Source organism: Cherax quadricarinatus, chromosome 62 (genome assembly GCF_038502225.1).
Source record: "Cherax quadricarinatus isolate ZL_2023a chromosome 62, ASM3850222v1, whole genome shotgun sequence".
Lineage (NCBI taxonomy): Eukaryota > Metazoa > Arthropoda > Malacostraca > Decapoda > Parastacidae > Cherax > Cherax quadricarinatus.
In genome coordinates, this window is record NC_091353.1 from 17,060,575 (window position 1) to 17,070,448 (window position 9,874).

General features: G+C 39.6%; 1 protein-coding gene across 1 annotated transcript in view; it reads right to left on the bottom strand.

The window, feature by feature from the left end:
- Positions 1 to 4,785, bottom strand: part of LOC138854561 (transient receptor potential cation channel subfamily M member-like 2) — a 36,929-nt gene extending 32,144 nt beyond the window's left edge. The window contains exon 1 of the mRNA XM_070098517.1: positions 2,499 to 4,785. The gene's annotated coding sequence lies outside the window, so the exon portion shown is untranslated. The remainder of the gene's footprint in view (positions 1 to 2,498) is intronic.
- Between the last annotated feature and the right edge of the window lie 5,089 nt (positions 4,786 to 9,874).

A 9,874-nucleotide genomic window follows, 5' to 3' on the forward strand; every position in this document is an offset into this window, starting at 1 on the left:
GTCGACTAGGACAGTGGAATTGGCCGAAAATGGGGCTAAAAGTGGGCAAAATCGCTGGTGCGTAAATATCCCCGAGACCGCTAACTTCGCGAGAGCATAATTCCGTAAGTTTTCCATCAAATTTCAAACTTTTGGTGTCCTTATGATCGGGAAAAGATTCTCTATCTTGTCATAGGATAAAATTATTTTTTTTTTTTTTAAATTTGGCCGACCCTGAGAACGCGTTTCGGAGAGGGCCTGTCGACCCTCAAAGGGTTAAGGGTTAAAGCTAGGTAAGTGCATTACAGTTTGTAAATTTAGCAATGAGAATGGTTTTTGTCTTGACATGATACATAGTTTCTATTACAGCTCTTATATTGGAGTATCTCAGGCAAACCTATGACTAGTTTAAGATTCATTAGGCAATAGCTTTATTACGCAATTTTATGTTTACAGTCACTTGGGCGAGTGTAAGCTTAAATTGTGAGGAATCACAGATATCGAGAGTAGGTCTAGTTTGTTTTTTGTGTGTGTATGATACAAGTAAGAGAATAGGTGGTTTTCATGTAGTTAGATAGTGTTAGATAGGAGTGAATGGAGACGAATGATACTTGAGACCTGACGATCTGTTGGAGTGTGAGCAGGGTAATATTTAGTGAAGGGATTCAGGGAAACCGGTTATTTTCATATAGTCGGACTTGAGTCCTGGAAATGGGAAGTACAATGCCTGCACTTTAAAGGAGGGGTTTGGGATATTGGCAGTTTGGAGGGATATGTTGTGTATCTTTATATGTGTATGCTTCTAAACTGTTGTATTCTGAGCACCTCTGCAAAAAGAGTGATAATGTGTGAGTGTGGTGAAAGTGTTGAATGATGATGAAAGCATTTTCTTTCTTTTTTTGGGTCACCCTGCCTTGGTGGGAGACAGCTGACTTGTTGAAAAAAAAAAAAAAAAAAAAAAAAAAAAGCTGATGGGATGTGCCAGGGAAATAAGATGATTTTTAATGGCAGTTTTGAAAGTGATGGTTGTGTCTGTAGTTTTTGAGTTTTCAGGTAGGGTGTTCCATATTTTAGGTCCTTTTACGTACATTGAATTTTCGTATAGGTTTAGCCAGACACAGGGAATGTCATAAAGATTTTTGTGCCTGGTGTTGTGCCTGTGGGTCCTGTCACAACTATCAAGAAAGTGTTTTAGTTCAGGGTTAATATTGAAATTTACAGTTCTGTAAATATAGGTTGCACAGTAGTAAGTGTGGATTTTCTGTACAATGAGTAGGTTTAGATCTTTGAAGAGTAGGGGGGGGAGGGTGTTGCCTGGGATTGGATTGCATGAATATTCTTACTGCAGCTTTTTGTTGGGCTATTATTGACTTTAGGTGTGTTGCTGCTATAAATCTCCAGGCACAAATATCATAGGTGAGGTAGGGATAGATGAGTGAATAATATAGTGTGAGAAGGGCTGATTATGGCATGTAGTAACATATCTTGGAGAGGAGCCCAATGGTTTTGGATACTTTTTTTTTGTTATGTGTTGGATATGGGTGCTGAATTTCAGGTTGCTGTCGAGGTGTAGGCCCAGGAATATGCCCTCATTATGTTTGGCAACAAGAGTATTGTCGATCTTGATGTTCAGTTGTGCAACACCTGCTCTGTTACCAAACATAATATAGAAGGTTTTGTTAATGTTAAGTGTAAGTTTATTGGCTGTCATCCAAGTAGATATTTTTAGTAGCTCCTCGTTAACAACGGTGTTGAGTGTGGCAAGATTTGGGTGAGAGGTGACATAAGTCATGTCAACAAAGAGAATTGGTTTCGAGTGTTGTGATACGTTGGGAAGATCACTGATGTATAAGAGGAAGAGCAGGGGACCAAGGACACTTCTCTGTGGCACTCCAGTATCAAGTGGTCATGTTGATGAGGTTGTGTCTTTAATGGTGATGTACTGATACCTATTAGTAAGGTAGGATTTGAAATAAGCAAGTGCATGGCCTCTTATACCATAATAGTCAAGTCTGTGGAGTAGGATGTCATGGTCTACTGTGTCAAAAGCTTTCCTTAGGTCAATAAAAAGTCCTAATGGATATTCCTTATTTTCCAGTGATGTGTAAAGCAGATCTAGCATTTTTACAATTGCATCATTTGTGCTTTTATTTTTTCTGAAGCCAAATTGGCAGGGGTTGAGTATGCTTTGTGCTGTTATAAATTAACATAATCTCTTGTGCACAAGTTTCTCGAAGATTTTGGACAGCAACAGTAACTTTGATATTGGCCTATACAGTGGACCCTCAGTTAAAGGCATTAATCCATTCCAGAGAGCTTGCCTTTAACTAATTTGGACGTAATCTGAATTAATTTTCCCCATAAGAAATAATGGAAATCCAATTAATCCGTTTCAGACAGCCAAAAGTATTAACAAAAAATATTTTTTTAAAGATTAAATATAGATACATTTATTTGTCATTGTTTTCTGTATGTATACATACATACATACATAAATAAACATTTAACATCACACTTACCTTTACTGACTCTTGTTGGTGTCTGGAAGACACAAAGGAGGCAAGAGGAAGGCGAGTTTATTATGCTTCAATATGATACTAATATCATCTCTATGGCTTATTTATCTATCACAATTCATCTAATATGATATAATAAACAATATTAATAATATAGAAACATGATATATACTCTAGAATGAATCAAATACACATATGTCACAATGTATGTGAGGAGTTAGTGGTGGAAATGTTGTTGTTGGCTTTATAAGGGCCATTGAGAGAAGTCGTACGTAGTGTTGATGGTGGTGAGGCACCAGAAGAACCCACCACCACTGTTCACTCATTAATTAATGTAAGATAAGATAAGATAAGATAAGATAAGATTTCGTTCGGATTTTTAACCCCGGAGGGTTAGCCACCCAGGATAACCCAAGAAAGTCAGTGCGTCATCGAGGACTGTCTAACTTATTTCCATTGGGGTCCTTAATCTTGTCCCCCAGGATGCGACCCACACCAGTCGACTAACACCCAGGTACCTATTTGCTGCTAGGTGAACAGGACAATAGGTGTAAGGAAACGTGTCGGAATTTCCACCCGCCGGGAATCGAACCCGGGCCCTCCGCGTGTGAAGCGGGAGCTTTAGCCACCAGACCACCGGGCCACCACGTAATTTATAAATAAATCAGATTGGAGGGAGAGAGTATGGAGGAGGTGAATGTATTCAGATATTTGGGAGTGGACGTGTCAGCGGATGGGTCCATGAAAGATGAGATGAATCATAGAATTGATGAGGGGAAAAGGGTGAGTGGTGCACTTAGGAGTCTGTTGAGACAAAGAACTTTGTCCTTGGAGGCAAAGAGGGGAATGTATGAGAGTATAGTTTTACCAACGCTCTTATATGGGTGTGAAGCATGGGTGATGAATGTTGCAGCGAGGAGAAGGCTGGAGGCAGTGGAGATGTCATGTCTGAGAGCAATGTGTGGTGTGAATATAATGCAGAGAATTCGTAGTTTGGAAGTTAGGAGGAGGTGCGGGATTACCAAAACTGTTGTCCAGAGGGCTGAGGAAGGGTTGTTGAGGTGGTTCGGACATGTGGAGAGAATGGAGCGAAACAGAATAACTTCAAGAGTGTATCAGTCTGTAGTGGAAGGAAGGCGGGGTAGGGGTAGGCCTAGGAAAGGTTGGAGGGAGGGGGTAAAGGAGGTTTTGTGTGCGAGGGGCTTGGACTTCCAGCAGGCATGCGTGAGCGTGTTTGATAGGAGTGAATGGAGACAAATGGTTTTTAATACTTGACGTGCTGTTGGAGTGTGAGCAAAGTAACATTTATGAAGGGGTTCAGGGAAACCGGCAGGCCGGACTTGAGTCCTGGAGATGGGAAGTACAGTGTCTGCACTCTGAAGGAGGGGTGTTAATGTTGCAGTTTAAAAACTGTAGTGTAAAGCACCCTTCTGGCAAGACAGTGATGGAGTGAATGATGGTGAAAGTTTTTCTTTTTCGGGCCACCCTGCCTTGGTGGGAATCGGCCAGTGTGATAATAAATAAATAATAAACATTTACATTTTAATTTATAAAAAAGAAATATTTACATTTTAATTTTGTATACACAAATACAGTTATGTACATAGATTATCATACATAGCAGCATATGTGTAAAGTACCTAGGATAACCCAAAAAAGTCAGAGTGACTCACGTATTTCCATTGGGGTCCTTTTATATTTACACTTATATTTACTTTTATACTTACACTTTTATATTTACATTTACCTTGGAGGAGATGTTAGTTTAATTAGTTAGTTTGATGGAGATGCTGGCAGAGGTTTAGGGTTGTGGAAGATATATAGTAGGGTGGCGTATGTTCAGCGGCCCGATACACATTCAACAACATTGGAGAATTACTTTCGTGTCGTTTTTCTATTGCTTACTTGCTTAACTTACTTGCTACACTGTTAATTCTACACTTTATTGCTGCTTTAATATCGTACATATCGTAGAATCACTGAATCACTGCAGAAGGCACATTCTCCTCTCTCTTCCTCCTCCACTTCGGTACTTTGCTATGAGTTTTTTCTTGAATTCTATTGTGCTTCTTTCCTTTTTTACCACAGGGCTGGCACTAGAAGCTTTCTTAGGACCCATGGTGGCATATTTAGCAGTTACAAGCACTAAAAACAATGGAATAATACAAAATATAGCATGTACGCGTGGAATCGTCCTCACTGCCTTGTAAACAATGGCACACAGCACACTGTACATGGAGTGGACAGGTGGCTGTGGCTCAAGCCATGCAGACACATTTGGGACAAATGCCCTTAACCCTTTAAGGGTCGACAGGCCCTCTCCGAAACTCGTTCTCAGGGTCGGCCAAATTTCAAAAAAAAAAAAAATTATTTTTTCTTATGAAAAAATAGAGTTTTTTTTTCTAAACATTATAGGATAAACAAAAAAATTTTACCATCAATACTTACGGAGATATGGATGCACAAAGTTTGCAGAAAATGAGCCGCGTATGGCAACAGCGGCGACTGCCGCTCACCCGGTAAACTTTGATTTACTTGTATTTGAAGGTTTGTTGTTTTCTTCACTATTTTATTTTTTCACATAACTTATGTGGCCTATGAGACCAAAGTAAGGTGCAATGTACATATATACACTCGTTGTATACAACACAATAAGCACACAAACATAATTATCAATATATTGTTTACAAAACTTGTTTACAAAAACAAACAATACAAAAAATTGTTTATTATTATTGTTCTATAATATATATACCAATATACAGTCACTGAACATATTCCTATTAGTTCTGCAGCTTGTGGAACTCTGAAACATGGTGTCATACACAATGGTGTTTTATCTTTCTCCCTCATTCTATCTCTTTCAATCTGTCTCTCTCTTTCTATCTGTCTGTCTATCTCTGTCTCACAGGTACACATAAATACAAGTATACATAGTATAAATTACCTAGGATAACCCAAGAAATCCAGACAAAGTGCTATACTCTGCTTGAAGATGTGAGTAAAAGTGATGACACAGTCTTGTGGCTCTCTGAGACAGAGAGCTAGACGGATAGACAGATAGATAGGGAGCTTGACAGACAGACAAATAGACAGACAGAAATGTTAGTGTACCAGTACCAGTGTACTAGTGTTCCACCCTCCTCCTCTTCTTCCTCTTCCTCCTCTTCCCCCTACTCTTCCTCCTCTTCCCCCTACTCTTCCTCCTCTTCCCCCTACTCTTCCTCATACTCTTCCTCGTCCTCCTCTTCCTCTTCCTCCTACTGTTCCTCTTCCTCCTCCTCCTCTTCCTCCTCCTCCTCTTCTTCCTCTTCCTCCTACTCTTCCTCCTCCTCCTCTTCTTCCTCTTCCTCCTCTTCCCCCTAATCTTCCTCCTAGTATTCCTCTTCCTCCTCCTCTTCCTCTTATTCCTCTTCCTCCTACTCTTCCTCCTCCTCCTCTTCTTCCTCTTCCCCCTACTCTTCCTCCTCCTCCTCGTCCATAGTGTAAATTACAAGGAGTCCGCAGCTGTCAAAGTGACATATTGGGTCATTACTCTTTCCCCCTCCGGCCTGTCAAAACAATGGGGTCGGATGCTGCTTCCCCTCCTCCATTCTATCTAATTATCTTTCTCCCTCATTCTATCTGTCTGTCTATCTCTGTCTCACAGGTACACATAAATACAAGTATACATAGTATAAATTACCTAGGATAACCCAAGAAACCCAGACAAAGTGCTATACTCTGCTTGAAGATGTGAGTAAAAGTGATGACGCAGTCTTGTGGCTCTCTGAGACAGAGAGCTAGATGGATAGACAGGGAGCTTGACAGACAGGCAAATAGACAGACAGAAATGTTAGTATACCAGCAAAAACAAAGGGAGGGCGATGTTCATCTCATCTTTTGGCATCAGCTCTACCCTCATTTACCCTCATCAAACGTCAGCACTTATCAGATGTTATCTCCCCTTATCTTGTTACTGTCATGGGTGAACATTTATTATTACATATTATTATTATTACCTATTATTATTATGTATTATTATTATTATGTATTATTATTATTATGTATTATTATTATTATGTATTATTATTATGTATTATTGTTATCATTACGTATTCTTCTTCTTCCTCCTCCTCCTCCTCCTCCTCTTCCTCCTCCTCCTCCTCCTCTTCTTCCTCCTCCTCCTCCTCTTCTTCCTCCTCCTCCTCCTCCTCCTCCTCCTCCTCCTCCTCCTCCTCCTCCTCTGCCTCCTCCTCCTCTTGCCTCCTCCTCCTCTTGCCTCCTCCTCCTCTGCCTCCTCCTCCTCTGCCTCCTCCTCCTCCTCCATTCTTGGAACAAGTTTGAAGAGCTTGTAGTTCATAATCACTATCATTATCATCACCAATGCTCATATATGAGTCTGGGATTTTGGAAAATAGGAGTTTCCTCTTTGATTCTGGTACAACTGAACGACGGCCCAGCACCAGAGGTGGAAGGCTGTGGGTTGTCTGGGTTTTCCTCACTATTACCCATATTATGGTCATTAGTTTCGGTCAAAACCTCACCAGAACCTTGAAACTCATCTTCACTGTCACTTCCATCTGTATTAGAACTGTCACTGGGGAACAAAAGTGTCCCAATTCGCCGAGGAGTGAGGAACTTCTTACCGCAGGGCACGTGGAAATTGTGTACTATGATGGCATTCCCACAATGCACCACTGGGTCCCAGATTTTTTTCCTACTGCGCACACCCACCACACAGACCCATTCTCTCACATCTAGGCTTATCAGCCTTTTCCTGCGAGATTTGAGGCCGCTAGAATTTATGCGTACTAGTACGTCAAAAACCCCTACGCGTAAGACGTACTAGTACGACCAAAACCCTCAAAGGGTTAACCGAGTTATTGGGCATCAGCCGAGCTAACATTTTGCTGCAAAAACATGCCTTTAACCAATTTTGCTGTTTGCCGATGCCGCCTTTAACTGAGGGTCCACTGTAGCTGCTTACATTTGTGGGGTCACCACCTTTGTGTATTGGTGTAACCCTTTCTGTCTTGAGTAGTGTCGGGAAAGTGCTAGTTTCTAGTGACTTCTTAAAAAGTAATGAAATAGCGTGCGAAAGAACATGGGCTGCTCAATTGTACAATAATGATGGGACCTGAGGCAGATTCCCTGATTTATTTTTAATTGACTTGATAATCATGGTGACAACAGTGGGCTCAATAAGTGCAAGATAGAAGGAGTTTGGGAAATTCCCATCTAAGTACAGTGGACCCCCGGTTTACGATATTATTTCATTCCAGAAGTATGTTCAGGTGCCAGTACTGAACGAATTTGTTCCCATATTGAATATTGTGAATTAGATTAGTCCATTTCAGACCCCCAAACATACACGTACAAACACACTTACATAAATACACTTACATAATTGGTCACATTGGGAGGTGATCGTAAAGCGGGGGTCCACTGTAATCACTTGATCGGGAGTTAGTACCTGGGATTTTACTGGCGAGATTTGAGAAGAAGTCATTTATCTTGTTAACTGTATCAACAGGCTGTAGTGGTGTTTCGTTCAGTTTAGTTAGGACAATATCTTGATTTAACCCTTTGACTGTCGCAAGCCCCTTTCTGAAACTGTCATTCTATGTTGCAAAATTTTTGGAAAAAAAAAAAAAAAAAAAAAAAAAAAAAAAAAAAAAAAAAAAAAAAAAAAAAAAAATCTTATGAAATGATAGAGAATCTTTTCCCAATGGTAATAACACCAAAAGTACGAAATTTGGTAGAAAACTCATGGAATTATGCTCCCTCAAAGTTAGTGGTCTCAGCAACATATATGCATTGGCGATTTCACCGACTTTGAGCCCTGTTTTTGGCCAATTACGTTGTTCCAGTTGACCAAACTCATAGCTATTTCTTTAGAACTCCATTTTTTCTATCAGTTGAGTACAAGAAACCACCCATTTACCGATTTGAAATACCCAATAAAGTGGTCAGAAATTGGCAATTTGGCCAATTTCACGCAAATTAAAAAAGATGCCAATTTCAAAATAGGGTCCAGAATAAACCATGTAGACATTCTTGGCACTAAAATAACATATCCTCTGTTCATTAACCACATCTCTAGGCTCCTCTTTTATTACTATTGCTTTCTATTTTCATTTTTTATTCATATAAAGAGTACAAAATTTACTGTTATGCAGACTACTGCATTATTGTAAAAATGGTATAAATAATATCAGTGCACTAGTGAAAGAATATTAGACTCCCCGGTTGATGTGTATTGGATGTGTGGTGTGATTTGCTTACTCCTGAACATTGGTAAAAATCGAACATTTCCGCTACTTAGAGCTCAATTTCAAGGTTGTTTTCATCGTGAAACTAATCAAAATCATCTCTATTTCTGTAATATGTTTTCCATTTTATCAAGTGAGACCATGAAAACAAGAATACAACGATAAATACTATACGAAAATACAACTCAAAGTCGGCATCTTAATCCAAAAAAACGGTCATTTTTTTTTCTCATTACTCACTGCGTGCTGCAGGATTTTTTATGTGGTGCACACTGACCACACAGACCCATTCTCTCACATCTCGGCCTACCAGCTTTCTTCTGCTTAATTTGAAGCCGCTAGAATTTATGCGTATTAATACGTCCGAAACACTGGCTTGTAAGACGTATATATATGACCAAAACAGTCAAAGTGTTAAGGAACCTTCACATAGGGCAAATACCTTAGATGAAGGAACCTCCTTGGATAAGACCAGAGTGAAGTCACTGTACTTCCCACCATCATTACTTAAGTCTGGATATAAGTTCAAATTCAAGTTTAATTCAACATGATACATTGTTTATAGAGAAATGGATGACACTTTAATGCATGTTGAAAGCTCACAGTTATGCAGAGCATTTCAAGGAAGCTTAAGCTTACAAGGCCAATAAACATTACATGTATGTATTTCTTCTTTCAACAAACCAGCCGTATCCCACCGAGACAGGGTGCCCCAAAAAGAAAAACAAAAGTGTCTCTTTTTTAATTTAGTAAGTTATACAGGAGAAGGGGTTACTAGCGCCTTGTTCCTGGAAGTATGTATTTAAGGACATTAAATGTATATACACAAATAAGACTGAATAAGTATATAATGTCTTTTTTTTTCCTGTCTCAAAACATGCAAGATTTTAGGTACGTCTTGTTACTTCTACTTACACTTAGGTCACACTACACATGCATGTACAAGCATATATATACACATCCCTCTGTTTTTTTTTCTATTTTCTCACTAGTTCTTGTTCTTATTTTCTCTTACCTCCACGGGGAAGTGGAACAAAATTCTTCCTCCGTAAGCCATGCATGTTGTAGGAGGCAACTAAAATGCCGGGAGAAAGGGGCTAGTAACCTCTTCTCCTTTATATATTA